The 26353-nt window shown below is 38.8% G+C and overlaps 1 protein-coding gene and 1 non-coding gene across 2 annotated transcripts in view; both read right to left on the reverse strand.

Annotated features, from left to right (window-relative positions):
- Positions 1-26353, reverse strand: part of LOC135078113 (dopamine D2-like receptor) — a 181140-nt gene that overhangs the window by 101652 nt on the left and 53135 nt on the right. The window lies entirely within an intron of this gene.
- Trnap-agg (transfer RNA proline (anticodon AGG)) lies at positions 16805-16876 on the reverse strand. The gene has a single exon. It is a non-coding gene; the product is annotated as a tRNA-Pro (tRNA).

A 26353-nucleotide genomic window follows, 5' to 3' on the forward strand; every position in this document is an offset into this window, starting at 1 on the left:
CCCAAAGGGACAGCAAAAGTGCTCGCGCTCCTGGACGAAGGGTCCACCGTCACGCTGCTGGACTCATCAGTGGCAAAGAAGATTGGGGCGCAAGGAAAACCGGAAGCCATCACCATCGAGATGGTCGGGGGGAACGGTATGCAGAAGAGCAACTCCCAGAAGATCAACATGAAGATCAAGGGGGTCCATTGCAGAAATAAGCTCAACATGGAAGCAAGAACTATCGACAACTTGAAGCTGGCGAAACAAGGGGTCGAAGAAAGAATGCTTCAAAAGTGTAAACACTTACAGAAGATCAAGGACAAGCTGGTCTACGACAAGGAAGAACCACAACTACTGATCGGGCAAGATAACTGGGGGCTCATAGTCACACGGAGACTACGCAAAGGGAAGGCCTCCGAACCAGTTGCCTCCTTGACCAGCTTGGGATGGGTCTTACACGGATGCGACGCCGGAGGAAGTGTCCCTGTCAAGTTCGTGCACCACAGCAGGTTGATGGAAGATGAAACAGAAGCCCTGGTCCGCCGGCACTTCGAGATAGAGTCGCTCGGGGTGCAAGCACGTCGGCCAAGTAATGACGCCGACAAAAGGGCACTCGACGTCCTAGAGAAGACCACGAAGAGGCTACCAAATGGACGGTTCGAGTCTGGGCTGCTGTGGAAAAATGAAAGGGAAACTCTACCGAACAACTACCATCAGGCACACCAGCGTCTCATCAACATGGAGAAGAAATTAGACAAGGACCCAGCACTGAAGACTTCGTATGAAGAACAAATAGAAAATCTGCTGAAGAATGGATATGCAGAGAAAGCTCCAGAAACCACGACGCCAGGGAGAACATTCTACTTACCTCACTTCGCGGTGATGCACCCGATAAAGAAGAAACCGAGGATAGTTCTCGACGCCGCCGCCAAGTTCAACGGGAAGAGCCTCAACGATGCGCTGCTGCCTGGGCCTGACTTATTGCAGTCGCTCTTCGGAGTGCTTCTCAGGTTCCGGGAAGGTCCAGTCGCCGTCGTCGCCGACATCAAGGAAATGTTCCTACGCATCCAAATGAGGGAAGAAGACCGGGACAGTCTGCGGTTCTTATGGCGCGGCAGCAAGAGGAACGGCAAACCGGAAGAGTACCGCATGGCCTCAGTGATCTTCGGGGCAACGTCATCACCGTCTACGGCAATTTATGTCATGAACAAGAACGCAGAAGACTTCAAGGAGGAACACCCGGCAGCCGTGGCAGCAATACGGAGGAACCATTATATGGATGACTACTTGCAAAGTTTCACAACGGTAGAAGAAGCCAAGCGGATCGCGAAAGAGGTACAGACGATCCACAACAAGGCGAGCTTCCACCTGAGAGGATGGGGGAGCAATCAACCAACCGTTCTCGAAGGAATTGAAGATCAGCGACAGGAGGAAGTCCTCGAACTGGGCAAGGAAGAGAAAACCCTGGGGCTGAGATGGCTAATCACAGAAGATGCACTCGCCTTCAACGTGGGCTTCAGGAACACTCCGCCCGAAGTACTCGCTGGGCAAAGAGTACCAACGAAGAGGGAAGTCACCAGCGCCGTCATGTCTACGTTCGACCCCATGGGCTTCGCGACGCCGATCCTAATACAGGGCCAGAAACTCATACAGGAGATCTGGCGTACCAAGATCGACTGGGACGAGAAGATTCTCGAACCACAAGTCGCCGCATGGATCAGATACTTGGAAGACGTCGCCGTACTAAAGGAACTGAAGATCCCAAGGTGCCTGTCGCCGAGAACCAGAAGAGGGCAACTCCACACGTTCTGCGACGCGAGTGAAGAAGCGTACGCCGCAGCCGTCTATTGGCGAACGGAAGACCCAGACGGCACGATACGCGTCGCATTGATTGCTGGGAAAGCAAGGGTAGCTCCTAGCAAACCAGTGTCTATCCCACGGTTGGAATTGCAAGCAGCATTATTGGGCAGCAGACTTGCCTCATCGGTGGAGAAGGAGCTCGATTTGGAGATTGAAGAAAGGACCTTCTGGACAGACTCCAGCACCGTCCTTCAATGGTTGAAAGCAGACCCGAGAAAATTCAAGACGTTCGTGGCCCATCGCCTCGCGGAAATTGAAGAGCTGACGCGAATTCAAGATTGGAGATGGGTGCCGACAAAGGAAAACCCCGCAGATGATGCCACAAGAGGCACTCCGAACGAGTTTGATGAAAACGCAAGATGGTTCAAAGGTCCCGCCTTCTTATATGGAAACAAAGAAGATTGGCCGGCGAGACGCTTTGAAGTCAAAGAAGAACTCACCGGAGAAGAGAAGAATCCCCAAGTTGTTGCCACATTGAAGGTCATACCACAAGTCACTCCGGACCCGAAGAGATTCTCCGACTGGACTCGACTGCTACGCAGTACAGCGCGCATATTCCAGTTCATCGACGTGCTAAGAAGAAGAGTAGCGGAAAAAAAGAAGTGTCCACATCGTCAGGAACCGAAGATGGAAGAAAACACCGAGTCACGTCCCCCGGGAGAAGAAAGAAGAAAAGGTCTTCTTAACGCTGGAAGATAAGTTCATACATAGGGCAGAAGAGGAGCTTATCAAGAGGAGCCAGCAGGAGAGCTTCTCCAAAGAACTTTGCTGCCTCGAAAAAGGGAGGCCATTGGAGAACTCGAGCCGACTAAAGAAGATTGACATATACCTGGATGGCCGCGGAATCCTAAAACTGAGGACGCGCACCAGGAAGATTGGTTCGGGAGAAGGACGAACCAACCCGATCATACTGGACGGGAAAAGTCAAATCTGCCGGCTCATCATAGGGTTCTATCACAAACGGTTCTACCATGGCAACTCCGCAACGATAATCAACGAAATAAGGCAGAAGTTCTGGGTACTCGGCTTGCGCAGCACCACAAGATGGATCACACATGGGTGTCAATGGTGCAGAGTCCACAAGGGAGAACCTCAAATACCACCCACAGGAGACTTGCCGGCCGAACGATTGCAGCATCATCAACCACCCTTCACCTGCACAGCAGTAGATTACTTCGGCCCGATGCAAGTCACGATCGGGAGGAGAACTGAGAAGAGATGGGGAGCCCTGTTCACCTGCTTAACGACCCGGGCGATACACCTGGAGCTGGCTAATTCATTAAGCACTAGCTCCATGATCATGGCCCTGCGAAGAATGGCTGCACGAAGAGGGACGCCGAAGATAATCTTCAGCGACAACGGAACTAACTTCGTGGGGGCCAATAGAGAATTGCAAGAGGCCGCCTCAAGGGAAGGAATCACATGGCGATTCATCCCACCTGGATGTCCGAATATGGGAGGCGCCTGGGAAAGAATGGTCCGCTCGGTAAAGACATCATTAATGACCGTTCTTAAAGAAAAATCACCACCAGAAGAGGTCCTACACACGCTCCTCCTTGAAGTGGAGCATATCGTGAACTCACGTCCCCTCACCCACATCAGTATGGATCCCGAAGACGAAGAAAGCCTAACGCCGAACCACTTCCTCATCGGAAGATCCTGCGGAGCAATGGCGCCGGGCGTGTTTGAAGACCACGACCTCATCGGGAAGGCGAACTGGAGGACAGCGCAGCGCTTGACGGACCACTTCTGGCAAAGGTGGCTGAAGGAATACCTGCCAACTTTGATGCCGAGGAAAATAGCCGGCCGGGAGACCGAAGACCCTCAAGTCGGCGACGTCGTATTAATAGTCGACGCGACGCTACCAAGAAACACTTGGCCACGAGGGGAAGTGCTGCGAGTGTATCCTGGACCGGACGGCAGAGTAAGAATCCTCGACGTGCGAACACCCGGAGGAGTGCTGCGGCGACCGACGCGACGAGTGGTAGTCCTGGTTCCTGCCAAGACGTCGCATCCGGAGGAAGGAGTGCTTCGCACTGCGGGGGAGAATGTTAGCGACGTCAAGAATAGTCGAGATTAATGTTGGCAGCATCATGTCAAATAGTGCATATTAGCTAATTAATCTGTTTCGTAATTAAGAAAATGAACATGAAATTTTCGCCAAAAAGGCAATACCGTAGCGAAAACCATCAGGCTCTCTCGCTTACTCACTCGGTAGGCCTCTTTCTTGCATTATCTGATCTCTCACTTCCACAAAATAGCTTCTCTTTCACACTTTTCTGGAAAATCTGGAATGTTCAGGAAAAAATAGAGAAGAAACGAGACGGAAATATCGGACCTCTCGCTTCGAACATTCTAGAGCGTGAGATAGCAATATGTTTTGTCCTTGTCTTGCACGGATGGTCCGTTGCGCGAGGCAATACCGTAAAGAGAGCCGTTTTAGGTTTTTTGTCAATAACTTCGCCAATTTTGGGAATTTTGTGATGAAACTTTTTGTATAATGTAGACAATTTAATTACGCATCTGTAGAAAATAAGAAACCATTGTAAAACTACCTGCCAGTTGGAGAAAATTAGCAAAATCTGTGGATTTCCCGAAGACAGGGATAGCAATAGCGTGTGAAAGCGGGACGGAGATAGCCGCTCCCCATAAATACGGAATGAACCGCTCCAGCTGGCATGTTTTGTTCAGTTCAGAGAACAAGTGCTCCAAGCAACAAGTGATCTGAAGAAGCAAGAACTGAGAAAAGGAAGCGAATAATAAACGCGAGAAGTCTCAGCAAGTGAAATAGTGGTTTTATTCCTGCAAGTAGCACCTACTACGCCTGACATAGTAAGGGCAAGCTCTCAACGGCAGTCATCATCGTCCGGTCAGCGCTCTCGAACACACACAAACGCATACAGTCCACTGCAGTCCACCACAATAAAAGAAAAAGATGGCATCTGATTTCAACTAAAATGTAAAGAGGTCACCAAGAAAGTTTCAAAGTCAGCAGCGTCTTTGAAATCCGAATGCAAAATGATTACTTCTGAAACTTGAGTCATTAACCGACCATAATGATGGTTTTAATGTCCAACTTCCAGGAGTTCCCTGAAGAGTTTAATTTTAATCAGGAAGCCGAGTCCAAACTTCTAACTATTTCCAAACTGGAAACATGAACGTGATATTCTACCCAAGTGGACCCAGCTTGCGTCTAATAAAACTCTAAAATCATAAGAACTAAGACAAAATCCTCAGATAGTCAGTGGCTCCAGTAACTCCGCCAATTATGAACCGATTTGAACAAATCTTTTTTCGGCGTATAGGTAATACCTCAAGGGTGGTCCCATTTAAATTTAATAATTCACGCATTTGAAGTCGGTTTTTTTTTTTTTTTAAAAGTTATTCAAAAGTTTTTTGATAGACATTGCACTATAGTTTAAAGCATGTACACGAACACACACAGGTGGGGCTCGCTCGCCTTCGTAAGTTGCTTAAGAACTAAGCTCAAGAACTGTATTGTTTGTTGTAGTGGTTGTAATTTTTTAAGTATTGCATGAGTAGATATAGTATAGTGTAGTAATTAGCAGGAAACACAATGAATGCTCGGGCAGGGTGGCGCCATCTTGCTGTAACTTTAATAATCTTCAAAAATCTATTAAATTCCATACAAAAAACACCCAGTTACTGCTATGGTAACGGTTGAAGTAGGCTGGTGCAACTGAGCCCGAAAAACTAAGGACGAGAACTATTGCCGACAAACTGTAATGCAGTTTGGCAAGTGTATCTATATATTTGATGTGTATCCTTTTGTGAACAATAAATTAAAAAAAAAAATCATGTTTCAGAAATAACGCACATCCTCCTTTTTGCTTTTCCCTAATAACAAGTCGGGTAAAAATCCGTTCTTTTTGTGATTTGCCTCAATTCGACAACCATTCTAACAGCCCGTTAAAATCCACAAACGAGAAGAAATAAGTAAAACATATTTTTGGATGAAAGAAAAGAAGTAACTTGACGCAAAGTGGCGCCTAATAACGTTCGTATTCGTACGGCAATATTGTTAGGACATTTTATTATGTAAGGCCCGTTTTCCACCAAGGTGGAGCGGAGCAGCGAAGTTTTTTGAATAACCAATCAGAATCAGATCAGAGAAATAGATCGAGAGAAGATGAGCAAAGAATTATCGGGTGTACTTGTTTTTCTGTAGAATTTGACAGCGGCGGCGGCGCGGAGAAGAGCGGATCGGTGAGGTGTTTCATAGATAGCAATAGACTAACAGCTGACAGTTTCGCACAGCTCACACATCTCCCGTCTCCGCACCGCTCAGCTCTTCTCCGCTCCGCTTTGGTGGAAATAGCCTGCCAGCTTCGCCACACATCTCCTCTCGTCTCCGCCCCGTTCCGCTTTAGTGGAAACCGGGCCTAAGGCTGAGTTGCACCATCTTACTTTGACTTAAACAAACGCGAAAAATCTGTCTATTCCATACAAAAAAAAAACACTGGTTAATGTTATTCTTACTGTTTAAAGTAAAATGGTGGATATCGGGCCTAAAGTGTGTGAAATGGCGTACGCAAACTACCAGGATTGTCAGGGGAGCCGTAAAGCGTGACGTGTGCCGTCCCACATAATAATACGGTGCTTGGTATATTTTGAGAATATGATTATGAATACTGAGTTACAAATTTGCCGAAATTTCGGCATAAGTAGGAAAATTACGGCGTGTTCTGGTACCGCTAAATCAAGCACGGTGATGGGAAAACAATTTGTTTGTGGGGTACTAATGACTAAGTTACTGGTTTCTTTTTGTTTAGACTAACATTCTTCTTCTTCTTTTATTAATGGCGATGAACTTGTGTATTTTCGCCACAGGAGGGCATATTGTTCCGCCAATATCACGTGCGCAGTTAAGTTTAAGGCTGGGTTGTACCATCTTACTTTAACTTTGACAAACGTCAAAAATCTGTCAAACTCCATACAAAAAGCACCGGTTATCATTATAGTTACGGTCAAAGCTAGGTGTTGTAACTCAGCCTAAGAAATGAATAAAATACCCAATCCTACGGAGATACAATATTACGGATAGGTACTTATAAAATCAAGCATTAGATAGACCTAATTAGAGCCAGTTGTGATTGTTCAGTTTTAAGCGTATTCTATATTCCTTTCATTCTAATTCTCCCTACTTTACGAATAGCCTTGTCGTACAACGAGTATACAACGTCATTCCTTAATTCCAACCATCACATTTTCAATCAGTCAGTCCGCTTTATATGAGGGAGAATGTGTTGTCCAACACTGAGAACCATCTCAGTTTTGACATTGATGGGAGGGCGCTACTATAGATACTGGATTATTTATTTCGATTTTTGCCCCGTTGGACCACCATAAAATATAATTATGACATTAAAAGGAGAGCGCTACTATGAATACTGGGTTAAGTAATCCCAATTTCTGCCACTTCATCAACACGTCTCACATAATCGTTTGACTATAACAATTTTACACGAAAAAGCACAGATGATGCATACATGTCAAAATATCAAAAGTGATGTAAAAACAAAATGATTTACCTATTGTAATATCCAGTTGACTTTACTGTCCAGCGCGCGATTAATCATTTAACCTGTCAGCACTCGTCGTTTCTTTGGTCCGAGTGAAATACAAACCATTGGACAGCGAACTGATAACGAGTAGTTTATACAAAAAGAGGCATGCGACAACACTGAGCTCATAGTATAAAGAGAAAGGCCTGTTTGTCAAATTTCCATTATCACCTTAAAACCTTCGCCTGTGTAGAATTGCCATCTTCGCATTTTTAAGTTATAGTAGTAGAGTTATGCTGTAAGCAATGCAATGTAGCCTTGTCATCTTTGTTATTTTGCTAATTGTTAGTTTCACCCAAAATATTATGACGTCCACGGCTGGACAAATCCCTCCCCCTACGACCGATCCTGCGCTACTCGTATCCAGGAAGACGGAAGACGTAGTATGGGCAGACTTCCTACTAGTTGGACCAAAGACAAGACCAAACACAAGTTGGTGAAGGTCACGGGAAGCTCATACTTTTACATAAAAAATATTGTTATCATATCATACATTTTTATCTGTAGGAGAGAATAACTAATGTAACGATGTCATGCGCATATAAAAATGCAAGGCATAACAGATGTTAACTGTTAACCCCTACGCTACTGTTGCATGCAGACATTACTGTTTTCTTTTGGTTTTGTCGCTGGGTCTCATTGATCTAAGATAAACACGCCTGTGGCTGGAAGGGTTAAATGGATAGGGAAAATGGGCCCCGTTATTATCTAGTGATACTGTGACAAAAATATACAAGCGGTGTTTCCAGCCGCAAAAATATAGGGTGGAATTTTCACACATCATTTATTCTGATTATGTGTACTTCGCTGGTTTACGAGAGATTATCTTATAATGAGTGAGTGAATTAGTATTTTTGGGTATTTATTTGTTGAATCAGGAGCCTAAGCTCTGATTTAGCATTCTCTACAGATTACCAGAATTTTTTTTTTGTGACAGGAGGCAAACGAGCAGACGGATCACCTGATGGTAAGTCGTCCATAGACACTCGTAGTTCCCCTATATGAAAATATAATATTTTAAAATCTAAAATAGATGCTATTAAAATTTAACTTTAAAAGTTCTATTACTTGAAAATAAGTGGGTAAAATAGTTTAAAGGATAACATTCTGAAAATCGCAAAGTTAACTAAGTGGTAGGAAAAAGTATGAAACAGGTTCTAAACTCAGCCCCAATATAAATTCGCCTAATAAGAAATTCTTGGAGTTTCACAGCACCAAACTTAGTTTCTTATTTGTGTCCCTGCATAGTTCGATTTCGTCGCATTAAACAAATAGTACGGTTTATTCGAAAACTTCTAAACTATTCGGTTATTGTACGAATAAAAAGATCGTATAGCTGGCTTATAATCAAAGTTATAGCTCGGGGTTTTACAACTACTTACTTATTTTATTTTTTATGATTGCAAAATAGTTTTATTCTAGATTCTTTATTTGGAGTCGTATATTTTTTTATTGAAATGGTCCTTTGAGTCAATTTGCTTTTAGTACAAACGACGGCACATCAAGCTAAGCACTGCGGCTTCTTATTCAGCTGTAATACGAATCATTTAGCGACAAATATGTTCCTGAAGTAAGAAGTCCGGTCGACTGTAGAATTACTAAGTTAGATCACAATATTTATGTTGATTTATTAACGTCACAGATAAACTATTACTCATCCTTTAGAAACTGTGTTCTACTTGAAAGAGAGAAGGCTTCTTCCAAAAGGATTTTAACTTAAGTAGTTTAAGAGTGGTACAATCGAGTTTTCTAGAGCTTGCAGTGCTTGATAAAAAATTGGTTAACTACGACTATAATTGGTTTAAAAATTGCTAATACGCTTTTTCAAGCGCTTCAAAGCAAACCAATGAAATAAATTCAGACTTACCGCAATCGTCTGCAGAATCCTTTCAAAGCTAAGTATATTCCAATTTTATCTTTATACCCTCACACACACGACATAAAGTGGAGTGAGAGAAATAAATGGCGTTCGGAACTTTGGAACCACCTATGTAAATATTATGGGATATGCCCGATATTTTCTTAGCACATCAGACTATACATATTTGCAGCAAACTCGCCTCTATACCAACTGCATAAGATATCACAGAGTTAAGCTTTACGTGCTCTCGATTGTACCATTCAAGGAGTTCTCAACTCCAATAAAAAGTGTAATGTAACGGTTATCACGTAAAGGCACATGTGTTCGGTTTCTCTCAATTTTCTTTTTTTACAATTTGGACACAAAACTAAACGTGTTTGATGCGAAATAAAAATGTAAGTGTTCTACGAGTACCAAAGCATATTTTAGAAAAAAAATATTTTGTTGTTTGAGATAAGATCAAAAAGCTTGAAATACTGAAAAAAGGTGTTGTCGTTGTGGAAATCTTTGAGAAGGTCTTTGTCCAACAGTGGACGTCATTTGGCTGAAACGAACGAACTGAAAAAATAAATTAAAAATATTTTTTGATATTTATGATAGGACTTATTGTTTCCCATTTTCCTTCATTAAACAAATAAATTGCCTACATTAAGTCAAATCATTATCACATACACCATTACAACTTCAAAATAACTGAAAGTAAAAACTCCATTGAATTAATGTTATTGAGAAAGTTGTTTTTCTTCGGAATTGGTTCAAGGATATAACAGTCTATAAAACAACGTAGCCCAATTTGATTGTCTTTTATTACCTTCTCTGTCTGGAAAGGAAGGATTCGTAGTACGAGTTCTTATACAGTTATCTGCCGGAGTAAAATGTGTGCTATAGATATAGGATTGTGTTTGTTTTTCTTTGTGTTGTAAGAGTGTAGAAAGATAAGTTTCAAGTACCTATTCACTATTGTAGTGTAAGTATGTAGTATTTGTGGAAATCCTTGGGGGGAGGCTTTTGTCCAGCAGTGGACGTCATTCGGTTGAAACGAACGATTCGCTATTCAATCTGTAGGTAGGTACTGTATTTTAATTTAATTGGTTAATGAGTTTGGATACAAGGGGGGTGTGAAGAGCACGGATTTTTAAATCCGGATTAGGTAGAAACAAAATAATGGAAATGTATTTATTCATAATAATATTACCATAGATTTAGTACATAGATAAATTTAAAGACTAGGACTAAGGGCGGCTGTTGTGCTTCTAAAAATTGTATCAAAACAAAGCTGTGCGTGCGAGGGCTTCTTTACGCATCTCCAAACGCGATTTTATTGGGCAGTACCTACATAAACACTAGCAGCTTGACGTTAGCAGCCAGGTGGCTCAACATTACAAGTTAGAAATCTTACAATGATAAACTAACAGTTCCTAGATTGGGGCTAACAACTGTGAAATGTCCGGTAAGGTTGACCAACCATAGACTACGTAAAACGAGCATTAAAGCTACGTTCGCCGAGTCCGTTGGCTCGCCGCCAACCCACACGCTCGCTCGCTCAGCTCAAAGGCTGTCAAGCTGAGCGTAAGCTCCGAGACCAGTCAAGGTTTCAAGCAAATGAAGCTCAAATACCTTGGTCATAAGATGCATATTGCATGGATTAGAGGTACAGCCTAAAAGGTGACAGGGACGGGCTAGCAAAATCTTAAATTGCACTCTGGTCACTTTCTCGAATTTTGATATCGTTAGGCTGTTATCTTACTTTAACTTTGACAAACGTCAAAAATCGGTCAAACTCCATACTAAAAACACCTGTTTTAACGTTATAGTTACGGTCAAAGTTAGGTGGTGCAACTCTTACTTAGGTGTGTTTTGTATAGAATTTGACAAAATTTTAACGTTCATTAAAGTCAAAGTAAGATGGTGCAACCCAGCCTTAGTTTTCTTTTTATTCATACACCTTTTTACTCCTCATTAAATGCGGGAACATTTTACAGAAGTCCAACTTAAAACGCATACATAATGTATAGAAGATAGCAACCAACTGAAGTAACAAATAGGTTAGTCAGACTTTACTAAAATCTTTAAAAGAAATTCAAAGCCACAATAATAATTGCAGCAATCGAATATCAAAACGAATGAGCCTATTTCAGAAAAAGATTCGTATCGAGCAATGAAGCAATAACTGCATTCTTGGCTTGCTGCCAAGTCGCCCAAAGACACTCGTAAGGCTCAGATAAGTCACGGTTTCACAGTGGCCAAATCAGCGAGACAAATTAGGGTTGACTTGTATCTTTTTAAAAACGCTAAATTGAAGCAAACTGTCGAAATTCATGAATGATGACAATATAAAATAACTGATTGTAGTTCCACTCCACAACATGAATGATGTAAGACCATGTGATCATTACGATCTGGTGAACGTATATATTATTATCCAGTATGTGAAAACATCCTAGAAGATAACTACAACGGTATCTTGAAACCTTCTCATTCTTGAAAGGACTTACTATCACGTCGTCTATGCATCGGCATTTTTGGTTTCTTCCACTTTATACATACAGTACATAATGCCCAAGTGGTTTGTAGAGAGATCTAAGTTTACTTTGGAATGAAGAACTTTCCACTTCTTTCGTCTGTCGGTTATACCAACTTCGATTTTAGAAGCCAGTGGTCGCATGTTCTAAAAAAAGATAAATAACTAAATCTTTCGATGATCAGAAATATTTTTTCACTTAAGACTTGATTGTTACTCGATTGTAGGTACGATTAAAATACCATTTTAATTTTGGATGAATGTTAGCAATCATTTTCTAACTACATTTTATAAAATAAAAAGAGTAAATCTCAAAAGATACTAGACGATCACAGCCTCACTGAGTCCTCATAAGTTTCCTCGTACATTTAGTCAATAAACGTCAAACGAGCACTTCATTCGTTGCTTTATTGCTTGTGAAATTCACAAAGAAAAATAACAATTAATTTTCCGTCTTTTACTCTTCCCCGAGGACAGAATAAGGCAATAAATGTCCCCAATATTGCTACAATTCGTTTAATTCCAAATGTAAGGACATGAAAGCTTTCGGATCGAAAAACGATAGACGGTGCGGTATAACTATACTTCTCAGTTGAAATTTGTCATTTGAAGGGACGCGCACATGAATTCTTATTCCGATTTTGGTGGGAACATACGACTCAGAATTCTTCCTAAAATTGCACCAAACCTGAGGTGTCATTGACAAGGAGTTAACTCCATTTAGGAAAGACGTTTAGTTCAATAGCACACAAGCAGTGAGATGTTTTAATCGAAATTAGCATTAAATATACTTTTTGGTCAGAATCCTGTTAAGTACCTCCTAATCCAAACAAGCAACATTCCAACTCTGAGAACATATTTCTCAAATCACATTTACAATAATCCGTGCGGGGCCGTCCGCAATATTCCTCTGTGTGTCCCCACGTCCCTCCCTAAGGCCGGAGTGTGGGTAATGGATCCACGATCGATCTAATGTAATATCCATTTAAGTCTTGAGACATACCCAATCGACCGGCTGAGTAAATTCGGATACATGCCAAGACGAATTTAAATTTTACTCCCGCGACTGTATTTTAGGGCTACCCACGGAGATATGCCGGTTTTTGCAGGATCCCGTTAATCCCTAATTTTGAGTAACACATAACAGGAATTTTATTTTTATAGGCGTCACTTAAAAAATATGGATTGAAGGTGAAAACGCGCATAAGTATTTTACACAGATATCCCGTTTGCAATGTCTCACAAAAAACCGATCCGTTCGAATTTCAAGCAGACTGTGCTTTTGTGTTCACACGATAGTCCAGTTTTACGGAATACTGTAATACTGGATCCCTTTTAAAACTGAACTCTCTTGGGAAAGGTGGAAACTAGACGTAAAGTTAACGTAGATAAACGTAGAGTGGAAATTTCACTTTTCGTACTTTTCATTCTGGTTACTTACCTACATAAAGTTGATGTAGAAAGCTAAAACCAAATTATTTATTTGACAATAATTATCCAATAATGCCGAACACAATAAATATCCGTCGAATGTAAATATATTTTTGAACGCAGCTGTGACACCCAAATGGAGCGATTCGAATTACATGATCAATATTCAAGGAAAATAAATTTAAAGTCTTATTTATTTTAATTACATTATTCTTGTGTGACAGCATTACGCTGTGGTGTATCTAGGTCAGAATTAAAAGTAGAATAATTTGTAGATACATGAATCAATAAACAAACGCTACAGGAATAACTTAACGCCCTTAGAAACGCTTAGTAACGGTTTATAAATAAGCTTTTTGAGCAAAATCTTGTAAGAGCTCTCCAAAAGTAATACTTATTGTTCTTTTTTTCTCTAATTGGCAATCAAATCATTTATGAGAGGCATGGGTACATAAAATATATCTCAATAATTTTCCAACTTAAAACCATTTCTCGCCGGTATAAAGAGCAGCTTAACAAGACAAAACAAATAAACAAAGATTACTTTCAAAATTGTCAAAGGATTAAAGTGGCTCCTTTAAACCGAAGACGTCTCGCAAACAAATAATCGCTAAAACAAATAGCTGATATTAACATTAATATTCTTTGGCAGTCAACTTGAAGCGACGCCTTTCTGTCTCTTGACGAAATAATCTCGAAAACCCCTGGACTTTAATCCCTCGACTTAAGGTTTAAATTCGAACGCGTACTCGGCGTCCTAACCAAGGAATACGTATGGAAATTGCAAAACAATTTGTTCTATTTATCTTCGTACCGCCGACGTTCAAATTCGGAACAATCTAGCAAATTGGAAACATTGGAGTACTCGTATTGACGACGCGGGATTGAACACTATGTATACGGAATTTAAAATCGTCGCTCATCTGAATTGCGTGGTGAGTTGAGCCACAGTTGAGCCACGTGAGCCGTGTGAATGCGGACGTTTCGGATGATACAATCGCACAATCGCAGTACGTTTATGTGGGAAAGTGCTCATGAATTTAAAATTCAGGCATAATTACCCTAGCGAACACCAGCATATGTCACGTTGTCCCTTTAATTTAGAGGACATTAAATCGCAACTTTATAAACGGATTTGTAATCTACGAGTACTATTTAGAAATAAGTCGGGTTTTCCTTCCTCAAACTATAACTCCAGAACGCACGAACCGATTTCCACGGTTTTGCATTCGTTGGAAAGGTCTCAGGCTCCGTGAGGTTTATAGCAAAGAAAATTCAGGAAAATTTAACAAACGAAATTCCACGCGGGCGAAGCCGCAGGCGGAAAGCTAGTTGTAAATAACTTTCAGCTGTCCACACCCAGTTAAAGTTATTCCGTATTATACATCTGTAATTGGTTTCTCAACTCCGTTATCATCAGCAAGTATCAAATGCGCAATCCATATCGGGAGCCCCATGAGAGCACCACGGGCCAAAGTGCCGACGTTTACCAAAATCAAATACGAACTAACTGAAATCCCATTAATGCGTTTATTGATGGGAAAATCAAATTCACGGTGTACACGAAACCGTCAGTTCACTTTGACTTTCGACTTTCGTTATTTGTTAAACACAAATAAGTGTAGAGTTTAGACTTTTTGAAGTCCACAGTTAAAACAGGGCCGTCAAGATAAAAACATAAACAGAAAGTCGTCTAACAGAGGTTATTGCATAATCAATAAAACTTTTGTTTGTGTCAACTTTAATAATTGTCAATTATTCACAAGAATAACGTGTTTTCGTGAAGTCAAGTCGTTAGTTTTGACTTTGTCAATGTGCTTAGTTAGTGACCTTCGGCAAGGTCTAAAGAGATATTAGTTTTACGTAATCTTAAAAGATTATAGGAACGATATCACTACACAAAAAAGAGCTTCTTACCTAATCTGCTGCCATAATAACAGCAATATAAACAGCGTTGTGTGTTTCGACAGTTGGAGGTATAGATTTTTTTTATAGATCGTTTCATCCACGAAGACGCGCCCCACCATTCTTCCGCTAATGTTTGAGTGTTATCGGCACACGCTAAATCATCCATGAGTGCACACGCGCACTACAATAATGACGCTCGGATTGCTCGGATTAAATTCCCCGCACGCCGCGCTTCCAAAAAAATGGTGGGGCGCGTCTTCGTGGATGAAACGATCTTTATAGAACTAGGTACTTCCTCTGTGGTTGAGGGTTTCGGGGAAGCGCGCTTCCACCTTCAGCCTGATCATCACTTTCCATTTAGCTAAGACGCAGGTCGAGGGCACGATTTGTCAAAATTAGCTCTACTTACTAAAGCTTGATTTTTAATTAAATTTAATAAGAGGCTTACCAGTACGGGATATTAACCACTTTTGGTTACCAATTTCACTTTCATACAAGGATGTCATCCATAAGGATGTCAAATACCTTACCTACCTTATTAAGTGGAGGCATGTGTTCTAAATAACGATCACTTAGTGAGCATGCCTGAAGGGTAACATTACACAAAACAATTCAATTCGCACACAATTCGGTTGCCGTGTTGTATGATTCTGGGACGGTATACCTATAACCCGGAATAATTATATTCGTAAAATAAAAAAATATCTATTTATACTGAAAAATAAGTCGTCAGCTGCTTTTTATCTGGCGCATTCTGATCGCAAAGTTCACGTCACAGAATATTAATATTAATATTGTGACAAAATTAATTAGTGAATAAAAAAATATCGTAATTTTTTCATTCACATATTTATTATTTTGATAACTTGCCACGATGTTTATTGTTAATGATAGTGTATGAAAAAATGATAAGGAGCATTTTCAAAAGTTCCATGTGATATTTATTTAATTTTCTACACAACAGATCCACATTTTGAAACTGAGTACCTACATTCTCCAACAGTAATCGGATTGAACACAGCAACAGTAATTTTATTGGGCAGCAGAACTATGTTAGGCTTATTAGGTTAATATAACAAGGTACAAGTACCAGCTACATACACGCACGCAACATGGCCCATATAAAAACAGTCCTCCAGTTTAATTCTATTTTGTTATCTCGTTCGCTACCAATGAGAGGATGCTGTAGGTAAAAAATGACCTCCATTCTGAAAATTAGCTGACGTGTGATTTTTAGATAAAATGAATTAATTTTGTTAGCTTTTTTGTTATTGTTTAGAACAACTAGCTTTCCGCCCGCGACTTCGCCCCCGTGGTTGTCACAGAAAAACTTTATGGCGTGCGTCCCTGTTTCAAAAACCGGGATAAAAACTAACCTATGTCCTTTTTCGGGACTCAAACTATCTCTATGCCAAATTTCATCAAAATCGGTTCAGTGGTTTAGACGTGAAAGCACAGAATACCTACATAATACAATTAATTGCAAAAGCAAGACAGACAGACAGTGTTACTTTTGCATTTATAATATTAGTATAGATTACATGCCTTTTTCTCAAAAAAAAGAGGCAATGAAGTAATTTATTTGCTACATTAACGATCAGACAAACTGTTTTTTCAATTACTCCTACAATTTTATGAAACAGTAAAAAGTTGGTTGGGCTCGTCCGGGATTTGAACCCGGGACCTCTCGCACCCTAAGCGAAAATCATACCCCTAGACCAACGAGCCGGTTGGTGTGGCTGACGAAATACGGCATCACGACACTACTGGCATACGCGTGCCTTTCACTTTTATCGGTATGTGTATCAAAATTTATGGTGAGCAAGATTTGAGGCTACACACAAGAGATTAACGTAATGACCGCAATAATATCGCGCTTACGGATATAAAATATACAGTGTGAGTCACGTTAAAGTGTACATATGAAAATAGATGAAACTAGACCTATTTTTATCGACAAAAAAGAGGTCAATAAATTTTTGAGATTTTTTTTTAATTTTTTATAGATTTTTTTTTCTTCCAATTACTTATTGTAAAGAAAACGTAATAACTTTTAAACTAAGCTGCATATCCTGATAAAATAAAAACAGTAATAATGCTAAATAACAGGCAATACTAAAAAAATACATAAAATACACAAAAAATGCCAACAAATAATAAAAAATGATACTTTTTGAAAAAAATCTGCTTTTAAATTCGTGTTTTTTTGGTTATTTGATAAATTTCTCCAAAAAATGCTCCTATAACCGGTGGTTTTTATTACTTTGTATTATTCTCTATCGTATTACCTTCGTAAAACCAAAAATCGCATGTCTCTATGCCTATCACAACATTTGCTATGATCGTTTGAACAAAGGCCTGCCACAACATTATTCTCCGCTACAGGTAGAGACAATTTTAATTTTAACTAAAATGCTTATTTTACTTCGAAATCTTTTGTTTTTATTTGAAATCTAACTTGTCTTTATCAAAATTACAAATCTAGAGCCATTTTCAGTTTCGTTGTTAACGAAGCGTTGAATGGCGCGCCCGGAGAGGCTTAGTTCAAACGATCATTGCAAACGTTGTGATAGGGATAGAGACATGCGATTTTTGGTTTTACGAAGATAATACGATAGAGAATAATACAAAGTAATAAAAACTACCGGTTATAGGGGCATTTTTTGAAGAAATTTATCAAATAACCAAAAAAACACGAATTTAAAAGCAGATTTTTTTCAAAAAGTATCGTTTTTTATTATTTGTTGTATTTTTTTGTGTATTTTATGTATTTTTATAGTATTGCCTGTTATTAAGCATTATTACTGTTTTTATTTTATCAGGATATACCTCTTAGTTTAAAAGTTATTAGGTTTTCTTTACAATAAGTAATTGGAAGAAAAAAAATTCTATAAAAAATTAAAAAAAAATCGCAAAAATTTTTTGACCTCTTTTTTGTCGATAAAAATAGGTCTAGTTTCATTTATTTTCATATGTACACTTTAACGTGACTCACACTGTATAATGTTAATGTAGGTTATTTATAAACTAATCATAATAAAAACAACTTAATGAAAATAATAATAACAATAGAACACTTTATTGTACACCACACACAGAATAAGAACAAAAGAAATGTTATTTTAAACAAAAGAAATGTTATTTTAAACAAAAGAAATGTTGTGTCGGTTTAAGTTTTCTGTATTTTTTATTTAGGTATAAAATTGTATGCAAAATATAAGTACCTGTTTTATTTTCAACCGACTTAAAAAAAGGAGGAGGTTCTCAATTCGACCCGTATGTTTTTTTTTTTTTTCTATGTTTGTTACGCGATAACTCCGCCAATTATGAACCGATTTGAACAAATCTTTTTTCGGCGTATAGGTAATACCTCAAGGGTGGTCCCATTTAAATTTAATAATAGAAAAAACAACCCCCAAGGGTGGAAAATTGGGGATGAACTTTTTTATACGCAATATCTCCGCCGATTATAAATCAATTTGAACGATTATTGTTTTGTTGAATAGGTATTATCAAAAGGGTGGTTTCATGCGAATTTGAAGAAAATATTTCACCCCCAAGGGTGGAAAATTGGGGATGAACTTTTTTATACGCAATGTTTTTAATTTTTAGTTTTTTTTTTGTGTTCACGCATTTGAAGTCGGTTTTATTTTTTTTAAAAGTTATTTTTACTTTTATGGACCTAGACTAGACTAGACGGTCGTTTGTTTTAATAAGGTAGATTCAGATTACACCATTCTCATCAGGGGTGTGAAAACTCATTTCTAGTCTCACCGTTTCAAGAAAGAAGATATGAAGTAACCTGACCAAACTATTCATAAGAGCGAAAGCACAAGATGCGTTGCGGCACCGCAAAGATTTCGCTGTATCGCGCGACGCGGCATCGCACCGCTCGCTCGTGTGTCCGATATTTCTACGTAGGTAAGACGACGCAGCGACACCGCTCCGGCGTCGCATCGTGTGCTTTGTTGGCTCTACCTCGACGAAACTATTCATTTAACAGACCCCCACTGCCCCAACGTGAAATCTGTTCGCGAACGTTGTTGAACGAGTAGATTTCCCCAGAGTTCCCAGCTTCAAAGTCTAGCGACATTATGATTGTAATTGTTGGGTTCGGTGTCCAGTAAGGTCAAGGAGTGAAGCGATAAAACTGTGCTTTGCTAGAACTTAGTTTTGAGAAGTTTTTGAAGTACTCATGTAATAATGACGGCTGTTTCACGTGTTTTTATAATACTCCGAGAATTCTAGAATAGTTGTATTGTACCTAATCTAGATACGCTTGATCACAAAATTGAAAAAAGTACTACTTTCTTAACTTATTTGCATCTAAACATCAAATTAAACACCATAGCATCTTATTTACAAGTGATAAGTGCAATGTTTGAGTTTTGTGTGGTTAACTTGACCTTTTATAGGATAATTATTGTCTGCGTATATACGTCACACAAAAAATATGCCAACTTCTTTTTGACAAAACTGGAAATGGTAATACATGAACTAACAAATAAATTTGAAAACCACAAAATCATTATTACAGGGGATTTTAACATCAATACCTTAGAAAAGACCAAAGCATCTCAATATCTCCACGACATAGTTGCAAATTATAACCTGACCACCCATATAGACGAGCCGACACGGGGAAATAGCTGCCTAGATCACGTAATAAGTTCTGTAAAAAAGGCGAAAGGAACTTTGTTACCATTGCACTTATCTGACCATAACACGGCTCAGATGTTATCATTTCCAATAAAGAAACAGCCAAAGGCAAACTGCAAATTTGTTTATAAGAGAGAATACAGTACTGAAATTATTAACAAGTTTTGCGATTACCTTAAATCCTTAACATTCACAGAGGTTTTGGAGGAAAATGATATAAATAAAGCTTTTGACAATTTTCACCAAACCTTTGGATTATTGTTTAAGTCCTGTTTTCCAAAAATAAAATTAAAAATAAATACAAATTCATCAAAACCTAAGTGGATAACTAGGGGATTGAAAATATCGACTAAAACAAAAAGACTGCTACGTTTCAAATATTACAAGGGAAAAGAAAGACTTGATAGGACTAGGTACATTAACTACTCTAAAATCCTTAGGAAGTGCATAAACAAAGCCCAAAAATTATGTAATGACCGTTACCTCCAGCGCAGCCAGAATATTTGTAAGGCTTCTTGGAGACTTATCAAAGATGAGACAGAGTGCTATACAGAGGAAAACGTGATCTCAGAAATCCAATGTAATGGCAAAACAATAAAAAACGCCAAAGACATTGCAGAAGCATTTAATGAATACTACATTAAAGTAAGTAGTAAAGAAAATACTCAGGATCCCGACATTTATCTTAAAGCCTTATCTAAAATAAATCGTATCGCAAACTCTATATTCCTTGTACCTCTGACTGTGACGGAAACTATAAATATTATAACGTCACTAAAAAATACAAATTCATATGGCTTTGACGAAATATGCACTAAAATCTTAAAATTAAGCAAACATGTAATTGCCCCGGTTTTGACCCATATAATTAACTTGTCTTTCGAAACAGGTCGCTTCCCTAAAACACTCAAGCTCTCCGTAGTCAAACCTATTTACAAAAAAAACGATAAAACTGATATGGGAAACTATCGCCCCATAACATTAATACCCATCTTGTCAAAAGTCTTTGAAAGGGCCATGAAAGACAAACTAATGAGTTTTTGTCACAATTTTAAATTAATAGCGCCAGAACAATTTGGGTTTCAGAAGGGAAAGTCCACCACACTCGCATGCTTCAATCTAGTGCACAAGGTAATCTTTGGCCTTGATCAAAAACAATGTTCGACGGTACTTTTTCTTGATATGTCAAAGGCATTTGACTGTGTAGCCCATGACATTCTGTTAGCAAAACTGGAGAAATATGGGATACGTGGTCCAGCACTCTCTTGGCTCGAATCTTATCTTACGGATAGAGGCCAATGCGTTGAACTTAATAGGGTAAACAATAGAAACATTGAAACTTCCTATCGTTCAAATTACAAAATAAATGGGGTAGGTATCCCTCAGGGCAGCGTGCTGGGCCCTATCCTTTTTCTATTATATATCAATGACTTCCCGAAATTCATAGAACATGACTGTATCCTGTTTGCTGATGACATTTCTATAATAATAAATAATAAATCTGAAAATGTGAATAATTATGAATCTGACATTAATAATACAATTAAATATACAATAGATTACTTAGAGGCTAATAAATTAAACATAAACTTGAATAAAACCAAATATGTACAATTTAATGTAAAGGGACGCAAGGAAATCAACCTTAAGTTAAGACATCAAAATATTAATATTGAATCATCAAATGACATGCTATTTCTTGGTATAGTCTTAAACAAGAGCTTAAATTTCTCTAGCCATGTTCAAAGAGTCTGTAATAAGATAAACAGATTTGCTTACGTCCTTCGTCGTCTGACAGTAAAAACTTCTTTAAGTGTAACGCTATCTGCATATTACGGATATGTTGCCTTAAACATCAATTATGGACTTATAATTTGGGGGAACAGCATAGACATCCAAAGAGTATTTATTGCACAAAAAAAATGTATCCGAGCTATTTGTCGAAGTGGACCGATTGACTCTTGTAGGCCACTTTTTACTAAATTACGTATTCTTACTGTTCCTAGCATGTACATTCTCGAAATATTTAAATTTGTAAGTCAACACCCTCAAATATTTCAGAGGGCAAAGGATATATACCCAAGGAACACAAGATTCCCTGATAGACTCGCAATAGATTTTTGTCCAAAAACTTCGTTATTTAAAAAAAACTGTTACTATATGTGTATAAAAATCTATAACAAAATTCCAGATAGATTTAAGAAGGGGTCAACCACTGTCATGACACGGAACTTAAAAGACTGGCTTATAAACAATTGTATATATAGTGTAAAGGAATTCCTAGACACAAAATTTGCATGCTGATATTGTTAAGCAGAATAGTAGCACTTTACCTAAATTTAACACCAAAACCATTGTACCTATTCTTTGCAAATAAATACTTTGACTTTGACTTGACTTTGACTTTAAGTACTTTGATATAAAAATAGTCTGATATACCTAATCTAGATAGATACGCTTGATCACAAAATTGAAAAATGTACTACTTTCTTAACTTATTTGCATCTAAACATCAAATTAAACACCATAGCATCTTATTTACAAGTGATAAGTGCTAAGTACTTTCATATAAAAATAGTCTGATATACTATTTGAATATACTATTTAAATCTGCCAAAAGTCACATTGATCAACTTTTTAGTCCCATTAACCCCTCGTATTAAGCCACAAGGGCTAGTGTTACGATTACGAGTCAATTCACCACAATTATAGTCCAGCAGAGACAGGGTTCGAACCTGCGTTCTTCGGATGTCAAATAATCGGCCAGTTTTACGCCGAAATTGGGCTATGGTCGTTTTTTATTGCGCCTCTCCAGTGGAAAACAGGCTTTACAGAACAGAGTTCACTGCGAATGCGAAGCGATTGGCTTCCTTCAAGATTTACTAGCCTAGGCCGCCGCGAGAATACCAAATAAGTTTCGTTGTTCTTTGGTAACCCGCTATTTTAGTGTTTGGGGAGGATAATGGAAATATTATAGGCCCTACGCAAAGGGAGCCTGAAATATTTTGCAAGCTGAATGTTGGTATAATACAGTATATTGGATAGGTTGAAATAGAACCTTAGCTTAGAATTCAGAGTTAAACATTTTTTTCCGGACCTCAATATTTTCCCATGATTCAAACTGACTTACTTCCGACAGTGTTAATTTCCTTCGAAAATGCGTATCAAATTGGTTTTCAGGCCTATACAATTAAGAAATTCTTTTAATTCTGTGTCTAATTTGGTGATGGATCAAACCTAGGACCTTTTCATCAAGATAGTCGAACTACCCTCACGATAGACTGTCAGGTACTTATAAAATCTTCATGATTAATAGATTTTTGTTAGATTAGAAACGTCATGCTAACTCCTAAACATCATAATTCAGCTTAGCTCATACAGCGTCATACTCAAGGGACTTTAGAGCAAATTGTACCGTATTTTTCAGACTTTCAAACATTCAAGTGGGTGCACCAACCCCGGGACCCTATTATAATATAAGCCCGTCGGATTAAGACGTTGACGTCACGACGTGACAGGCACAAATCATATCGCGACACGTAGCTCCACGTCAACGTTACACGGGCCTCTGACTTATCACTCTAGCCTTTACTGCTAAGAAAATAAGCTCGACAGTTGCGTCAAGTTTTGTTTTATAAATGGTTGTTCTCTGATGTGGGTCGGGGCTTCCCTATAATACTCGAGTGGAGTGGCTTAGGTCCATACATCACACACTCGAACGTGTTTCTGCCATTGCCTTTGTATCTGCTCCAGAATGTTCCTTTGAAACAATAATAGGTTAACACCCATATTCTCAAACGATGCTTGCAAGTGAAGCAGCAAATCAAACGCACAGCGTTGACTAGAGCTCTGTGATTGGTTCGTGTGTTACGAAATATCGTACAGCATTTATTTAACTAGGGGAATATTGGGGAATATTAACATAATCAAATATTATCAGTTTCAAAAAGTTAAAGTAAAAACTGTGCGTCCACGCGCACTATGAGACCTCATAGTAATGTTTGTGAATACGGGCGTAAAGAGTCAAGGTTCGAGACAGACGCTTTAAAATTGCCGTAAACGGTTGTGTGTTTGTGACAGTTGACTTGGAAAAGCTATGTATACTCGTATTGTAAATTGCTTTGAATCGGAATATTATTGAAATACAAAGTTAAGACAAGTTTTAGGCTCGGTATTCACCAAAGCGGAGCGGAGAAGAGTTGGGAGAAGCAGAGCGGAGAGGAGAAGTAGAGATAATGAAATCTGATTGATTATTCAAAACACTTATAAATGCTCCGCTCCGCTCTGCCCCGCCTTGGTATAAACCGGGCCTTACAAGCAATATTCTAGTACTAAAAGAATATTCTGAAGATGAGTAACATTTAAGGAGAGGAAAGTATTTATGAGGACATTCTTCTTCTTATTTGTTACGCTCTTGGCAGAGCGGTCGTGGTCACGTTGAGGCGTTGTTCACATCGGTTGTAGAGGCGGATACAACTCTCCGTACGATCTCCCTCCATCTCTCTCTATTGGCAGACTGTCTGGTGCAGTCACATAAGCCGTCTCCCACTGCTGCTTTCACTTGGTCGGTCCAGCGCATTGTTGACCTGCCACGCTATCGGGTTCCTTCGACTTTTCCCTGGACGACCAGTCGTTCTATGAAGTTGTCATCCCGCCTCGAGACATGTCCGAAGTATTGCAGTATGCGCGACTGTACTACGGTTGATAAACGCTGAGTGACACCGAGCTCCTGGAGTATGGACACATTGGTACGGAACTCTGTCCATGATATCCCGAGCATCTTTCTCCAGCACCACATCTCTAATGAGGACATTACCAGAGCATTAAGACTCGCTAAACGTTTCTACTTCACCTAACAACAACATACCTAACATAATTAGTTCATTGACCATTCGCAAAACATCAGAGCACCAAACAAAACAAATGCTTACGCCTCTCACGGGACATTCCGGGTGTATCTACTAGGTTTGTTGACAGTGCGAGTTGACCCAGTTAGAGTTGACATGAACTGCGTTTGGGTAAAGACAAGGGCACAACGAGGAAACTTGGTGAATAAAAATTTTATTACAGGAAAATCTACAGCTTATAATATAAATGGGAAATTAACTCTGTTTTTCTGCCTATTACGCCTAAACCACTGAAACAATATTAATTAATTTTGGTACAAAAATAGACGGATTTAAAAAAATTATAAAGGTTGCCCTTTGTCTTGTTGACAATTTTATAATGAAAGTATGAAAACCAATCATTTCTCATGGCAAAAGCTAATTTTCTTGTCAAGATTCCAATTTAAGTATTTGTACCTATGAAAAGGTCATGTTTAAGCAATTGACAACAACTTTTTTTTATGCTATTTTTTTAATTGCCAATCGCACTTGATGTTAAGTGAGATTCTGTCTAGGTTGATAATCTAAGTGCTTCTTCACCGTCGCCTTGAAAATGTTTTTGAAATTTGTTTAATTGATAAATTATTACATCGATGGAAGAATATTTAGTTGCTTTAAAATAGCTTACAACCAAAGCGTTTCCTAATCCCCTCGCCACATATTGCTATTTGCAAAGCAATACACTGATTGCTATGATTTGCAACTTAGATTGAACTTGGTTCTTGGCATTGCTTGCATAGCTATACAGGGTGTTAGGTAAATGGCTATATGAGCCGACACTAGCCCATGTTAACATGGGCATATAAATGGTATGGTGAAGTCAGAAATTTGATATCATCATTTATTTTTTTTAAATTTTCATACAAAATATTTTTTATAAAATCCGATTTGTATGAAAATTAAAATAATTAAAATGAAGATATCAATTTTCTGACTTCACCATACCATTTATATGACCATGTTAACATGGGCTAGTGTCGGCTCATATACCCATTTACCTAACACCCTGTATACAACTGCTTGCATAGCTATACGCACTGCTTGTTCAGCAAAATGGGGTAAGTCTGTACCAGACGGTGTTTATACTGCAGAGCGATACTTAAGTAATGAATTGGGATATTATCTATGCATACAGGAAGTGTAGAGTAATTGATTAGTTCTGTTAATTTTGCTTTTGTTGGTTTCATTCTAGTACCCTATTTGACAAATTGTCTCGTAATTGCGTAGTTTATTGAGATAATTTATTGATTGATGATTGATTTTTTTTAGGATTATCTGAAAAACAAAAATATGCAATAAGAACTTTGTTAATCCTTCAAGCTCCGCGAATCTAGACACAATAGATAATCAATTGTTATGACATTAATTAATGCCGTCTGGGACTCAATCGGTTAAGTCAGTGACTTTCGAGACACTAGACACAACAGATTTTTTATTCTTCGCGGCTCTCTGTTGAGCCGCGTGGCGTCCAACGTGTAGGTAAGCAACTAAGTAAATGGGTAATAGTTTAACTTCTTGCAGAGTTGAGTTCCATTCTATTCGTTTGTTCTTTCACCCTATTTTTATTTTTAATAATATTATAAATTGTAAGTATTTTTAATCCGATTGTAAGGGATTTCTTAACCCTTTATAAGACGGTGAGCTTTAAATTGTCTCAAGT

This window comes from Ostrinia nubilalis, chromosome 14 (genome assembly GCF_963855985.1).
Source record: "Ostrinia nubilalis chromosome 14, ilOstNubi1.1, whole genome shotgun sequence".
NCBI lineage: Eukaryota > Metazoa > Arthropoda > Insecta > Lepidoptera > Crambidae > Ostrinia > Ostrinia nubilalis.